This window comes from Hibiscus syriacus, unplaced genomic scaffold, assembly GCF_006381635.1.
Source record: "Hibiscus syriacus cultivar Baekdansim isolate YM2019G1 unplaced genomic scaffold, ASM638163v2 tig00002840_pilon, whole genome shotgun sequence".
Taxonomy (NCBI): domain Eukaryota; kingdom Viridiplantae; phylum Streptophyta; class Magnoliopsida; order Malvales; family Malvaceae; genus Hibiscus; species Hibiscus syriacus.
This window is the reverse complement of record NW_024061947.1, coordinates 1,623,388-1,629,981: the sequence shown is the minus strand read 5'-3', so window position 1 is coordinate 1,629,981 and position 6,594 is coordinate 1,623,388.

The window sequence follows — 6,594 nt, the reverse complement described above, 5'->3', positions numbered from 1 at the left end:
TGGGGTGAATGCTTTACTCTCGTAAGAATTTATTCTTCGTATGAGTGTTAGCAAATAACTCATGGGATACATACCTTACACCTTCGTAGGAATTTATTCCTCGTATGGGTATAAGACAGTGAATCCCCTCGAATTGAACTCGTCCCGTTTGAAACCTGTAATGGGTGAGGATTGAGGGTTTGGCAGCCCAAGGGGGCACCGACATCAAGGACAATTCGAGTCCCTTCTTTCCGTTAGAGCCGAAACCAAGCATATAGTGAACCGTCGAACGACCACCCTAGGTATAGTTATATCGAATCTCTGTCCGTCAGTAGGTGCCCAAACTAGGTGTACACAAAGGAGGAGTGTTTCTAAACCCTTATCTTTTGTTTTAATTTCGTAGAATTTGTTTTCTTTTTGAATAAAAGCATGCGAACTAGATACCATGCGGTTAGGACCAATTTTTTGAAATTATTCATTTTGGGTAGATAACATGTCCGGGTAGGATTGTTATCTATTGAAAGCATGCTCGGGTAGATATCATGATGGGTAGGTGTTATATTCATCTTTTAATGACACTTTTATCTATATCGATTGTCTTACCTGTACTAACTAATTTCTTTTATTTTCTTTGTGTGCACTAACTTATTTATTTTCTGTTGTTTTTGTTTTTTTCATTCTTCTTTACATTGCATCATAACATAATGCGAAAATGTTGATCAGCAAGGGGATATTCGAGAGAAAATTTTCACAAGAAGAGATAAAAGTTTTCAACCAAGCAGTCGCGTACACAGACATGCACCGAAGGCTAAAAAGAAATGCACAGAGTACGAGAAGGAGACTTGCTCAAGACGATCGTGCAACGTTCGAGAATAAAATGATGAGCCACTGATCCGATGAGTGATCCAGCAGTCGATTTTTATCTACGATCATTTCATCGCTATTTATCAAGGAGCGACACACTGACTTCCGCACCACTGGGGTATTAACAGAGTTAGGTTACAGAATGTTTTAGGGGCATCAGTTCCAAATACAAAGATCCGAGACAAAGCAGTGAGCTCGAAGATCGTGCAACATTTAAGACTGAAGACTGGGGATTAATTCAGCAGTATATTATTATTTATGATCGTTCCGACGTTATTCATCGAAGAGTGATGCACTGACTTCAGCATCGCCGGGGCATTAAAAGAGTCTGTTTACAAAACGCTTGAGGGGCATCATTTTCAAGGATGTAGGTCCAAGATGAAGCAGCGACCCATTTCAGACTCAGCATCTAAGCGAATGCATGTCTGTAAAGTGGATTGTCTTGTGAGGCGAAGGCTTTTATCTCTGGTGAAAATTGTTCTAAAATATTCATCGTTGGGATCAACATTTCTGCATTTGCATTTGCATCATTGCATTTTGCACAATATCCATTTAAGCATGTTTACATGCATTAATCATACATTGCGGGAAACTTGGAGGAAGCACTTCTAACTGTGCAACTGCATTCACCAGTACTGAGAATGGATGCAAAATTTGAGGAATTGAAGAAAGAGCTGAACGAGAGTTTGCAAAAGTTGCAAGCAGAGTGGGAGGTTAAAATGGAGCAGATGCAAAAGACCACCGTGGATCGTATCTTGCAAAACCAAAAAGACCTAGTTGACCAAATGGTAGCAAAGATGGCTGAGCTCAACCAAGAAAAAGGCAAAGAAAAGATTTCATTGACCCGTGAAACAGTTAAATGTGTGAAAGCACAGGCTAGTTCGCAACCAATTATCTCGCCCAACAGGATTCCTAGTCACCTAGCGACGAGAAGAGCCAAGAACGAGATCCCAGATAATTTGAAACAGTGGCGCAGAGACATTTTCCATGGAATGAGAGGACAAAACTCTCACAACGGGATGGATGCAACAGAACTAGTACTAGTTCCTAACCTGGTGCTTCCGCCCAAATTCAAGATGCCCGAGTTTGAAAAGTATAGTGGAACCAGTTGCCTTAATGCCCACCTCACGATGTTTATTCGAAGGATGACTGGATACACTAACAATGATCCGATGTTGATCCACTGTTTCCAAGATAGTTTGATTGGACCCGCTTCTAGGGGGTATAATCAACTGAGTCATACTCAAGTCCGCTCCTGGAGGGATTTGGCTAGTGCTTTTCTGGGCCAATACAAGCACATGATTGATGTGGCCCCCGATCGAACAATGCTTCAGAATATGAAGATGAAGAATTATGAGAGTTTCCGACAATATGCTCAACGATGGAGGGATGTCGCATCTCAAGTGCATCCACCAATGACTGAAAGAGAGTTCATCACTCTATTCATCGATACATTGAAGTCTCCATATCGACTACATGATAGGGGTTGCCACTAAGAGTTTTTCTGACATTGTCATGTGGAGAAATGATCGAAAGAGCAGTCAAGAATGGCCAGATAGGAGGCACTAGTCATTCCGACAATGAGGAAAGAGATGATATTAACATTGAAGGATCTTATCTAGCTAATCTGGGGACCAAACCTCATAAGGCATTCTGTCGCATCAATCCAATCCCAATGACATATGAGGAATTGCTCCCAATGCTAGTTGAGAGGAACCTTGTGACTCCAGTTCAATCCAAACCAAGAGAGACCCCATATCCTGAAGGCCATGATATTAACGCCATATGCAGCTATCATGTTGGGAGCTCGGGGCATACCACTGACAACGGCAAGACACTAAAGCACAAAATCCATAATATGATTTATTCAGGGGTATCCTAATACTAAGCCAGAGAAGTCATTGCATCAACCACTTGCATCCATAGAGATTGTTTTGTTTGAACTCGTTTTTGTTCTTTCTTCAATGTTTGCTTAAATATTTTTAATCTTTGATGACTGAAATGATGCTACCTTCTAAGGTTAAATAATTGAACAAATTTTAATCTTTAGTTCTTTGAATATCGAATGAATTACATATTCTTTTAATTCTTCAAGAATTATAGATTTTTGACATATGGCAAGATTAGACCTATTTTATCCTGTCTAAAACCCAAAATAAAATCTCTCGATTTTTTTACCCGAAATAATTCCTGGTCACTACCAAATAACCAATTTTTGACATTCTATCTCTTTGAGACCTTGAAATATTCTTTTCGACCTTGAAACATTCCCTCTCTTTGTGACCTTGAAATATTCTTTCCACCTTGAAACACTGTATTTATTTTTTGAGACACAAAAGTCATACCCATACCTTTCTTTGAGCCAATAAAGTCACCATCGTCTTCTTAGACGTAAAACCAACATTTTCTACCAATAAAACCTACAGACATTGAGTACAAGATGTTCACTTGAACATAAACCTTCCTACAAAGAAGACACAGTGTGGGGCATCTCGCATCAATTTTCTGAAGACGAGCATGAGCAATTGAGACATGTTGAGAGCAAGAAGCGAAGAGAAAAAATACAATTCATTCAAAATAATTCTATCATGCATTAATTACTGTTTTCATTTAAATAAAAATTAATCCTGAAAATCTATCCCCCTGGGATACCTCTTCTGCAAGGACTTCTGTGTATGAGATGATGAACGGCTTTCTTTCTTTATCCCTTCACAAAAGGAGAAAATATATCCCTTGTGTCCCCTTTGAGCCTGAATGATATTTTCTTTTGATTCAACCCTAACCAAGGATCACCCTCCACACTGGGGGTCAATGTGAAGGAAATCTGAGTGAAGAAAATTGATCCAAATGAGATACCGAAAGGTGAACCAGACGCAGAGTGCAAAGATCAAACCAAAGAAAAAACAAAGAGCAAAGAGAAAATCAAAGCAAAAATCAAAGAAAAAGCAAAGAACAAAAAGAGGACAAAGAACACAGACAAAGAGTCTCCTGACTCAAATGACGCATTGAGCTTCAAACCGTGAGATTAATCAAACACAATCACTCTAGAATCGCTTAACTCGAAGATCATAAAACATCAAGAGAAGGACATGCGAGTAGATTCAAATTGAGCAAAACAAGATCGAAGGCCTCAGAGTTAATTGATCCTTGGTTCAAATACCCTTAAAACACATGTTGGGCCTTTTATCCCTTTCTTTCATAACCCTGAACTATGACTTACATTACGTGCCTTACAAGTCCCTTCTAATCATACATGGATTTCTAAGCGGAAGAGACTATCCTCATATTTCATCCCGCCTATCAGGATTAATATTTTACTTATAAAGATTTTCTAAAATCTTTAGTGCATGATAGAGAAAAATAACAAAGGGGGGTTAAAGACGTAAAATTCTGAGTAACGTCTTGAAACCAAAGGAGGATTCGAGTTGAAAACCTGAAAGGGCGGCTCGAATATGAAGATTATTACATAGGAGACGATTGCTCAAATCTCTTGATGAGGCATCACACAACATGAATGAGAACATGAGAGTTGGGAGTCAGAGAACACTTCCAATAACTGAGTACAGAAGCTACTCCATCAGATCAGAGAACATCAAATAAATGAGAACACTATACTTTTGACCAAAATTAACCACTTGAGACTTTTTATCCTTCCTTACTTAACCATCTCTCAAAGATAGCATTGACCTTGACACTTGTCAAATAGCTATAATTTATTGAAGGATTAAAAGAATAATTAATTCTTTGATATCCAATGAACTCTTGTTTTATGATTTGTCAATTGTGAAACCTTGAAAAGAGCAATATTTTCAAAACTTTTGATTAAACATTTTTCAAAACTATTGATATTTTCAGACTTTTGAAAATAAAAGAAGAAGAAAAAACATTTTCAAACAAGATAATCTCTCTGGAGGCGTATCTTGGAATTCAAAAATATCTATCTGAAGCTCAATATCGAAGATGGGGCAAGAGAAAGCCAAATTTTTGGGGCAAAATTTGATGGGGCAAGGGAAACAAATTGTCTCAGGTCTAAGTTTGCAAGAGTACACCCTAGTGGAAATGCATACAAGCTGAATCAATGATAGAGTGAAGACTGCTCTCGCAACCATCCTCCTTACAGATTGAGAAACATACATCAACTCATACATACATATATACATACATCAACACATACATGCATGTTACATGATTTTGCATAGTTGCATTGAACATTTATCATCAGGTGCATTAAAGACATTTTCCTCTTGAGGACAAATTTAATAAAAAAATCAAATAAATCTCATCTTGACATCCATCATAACCTCCAATATAGTCAGTCAAAAATGCATCCTTTTGATCTCTCAGGAAATCAAAGCTCGGAAATGACCAGATGTCTAACTTACAGAAACAATGATTTGGGCTTCCTGAAGTCCACAATCAAGACATTTCCTCAACGTGCATGAACAAACAGACTTTTTATCGCCTTTGAGGGTGTTTTTCTTGAAACAAAATTTTTGTCTCACTTGAGATATTTTTCCACAAATTTTGAGAATTTTAAAACAAATTTTTGTCTCGCTTGAGACAATTTCTTTCAAAGCAAATTTTGTCTCGCTTGAGACAGCTTTCTAAAAACAAATTTTGTCTCGTTTGAGACAAATTCTCTTAAAACAAACTTCGTCTCGCTTGAGACATTTTTCCTTTGAGATACAAATTTTGAATTTGATTCACTTAAAACAAAATTAATCTCACCTTAGATTGTTGTTTCTTTCAAAACAAATTTTATCTCGCTTGAGACCTTTTCCCTTTGAGATCCAAATTTCGGATTTGTTTCACATTAAACAAAGTTGATCTCACTTGAGATCGTTTCTCAAAAACAAACTTTGTCTCGCTTGAGACAATTTCTCTAAAAACAAATTTTGTCTCATTTGAGACTATATCTAAAAGCAAATTTCGTCTCGCTTGAGACATCATTTTCTCTCATAATACAAATTTCAAGGTTGTTGTACTTAAAGCAAAATTAATATCACTTGAGATTTTCAAAGCTGATTTGTCTCGCACGAGACATTTCCCCTCTTAACAAATCCTGAAATTGTTTCATTTGAAACAAAATGAACGCTTTTGAAAACACCTTTGAGATTATTTCCATATAAACAAAATCGACAATATTTGAATCTTTTAAAACGATTTTTTATCTCTTAAAGACAATTTCTTTTGAAAAAAATCTTTGAGTTTGTTTCCTTTGAAACAAAATTTTGTCTCTCGAGACAACTTCTTTTGAAAATACCCACATTTGAGATCGTTTAGACAATTTCTTTTAAAACTACCCACCTTGGAGATTGTTTTTATTAAAACAAATTTTGACTCCCTTGAGGCAGTTTCTCTAGAAATACAAAATCTTCGAGTTTGTTTCACTTAAAATAAAACCATTTTTGAGTCGTTTCACTTGAAACATTTTCTCTTAAAACAAGATCATCTTTGAGTTTGTTTCTCTGGAAACAATGTTTTATACCTTAAAACAATTTCTTTTGAAGAAAAATCTTTGAGTCTATTTCTCTGGAAACAAAATTTTGTCTCACTAAGATACCATTTTCTGAAAAACAAAGTTTTGTCTCTTATGACAATGTCTTTTCAAAAAAAAAAAAAAAAAAAAAAATCATTGAATCTCTTTCTTTGGAAACAAAATTTTATGTCTCTCGAGACAGTTTCTTTGAGAAAAATCTTTGAGTTTGTTTCTTTGGAAACAAAAATTACCATCTTTGAATCTGTTTCCCT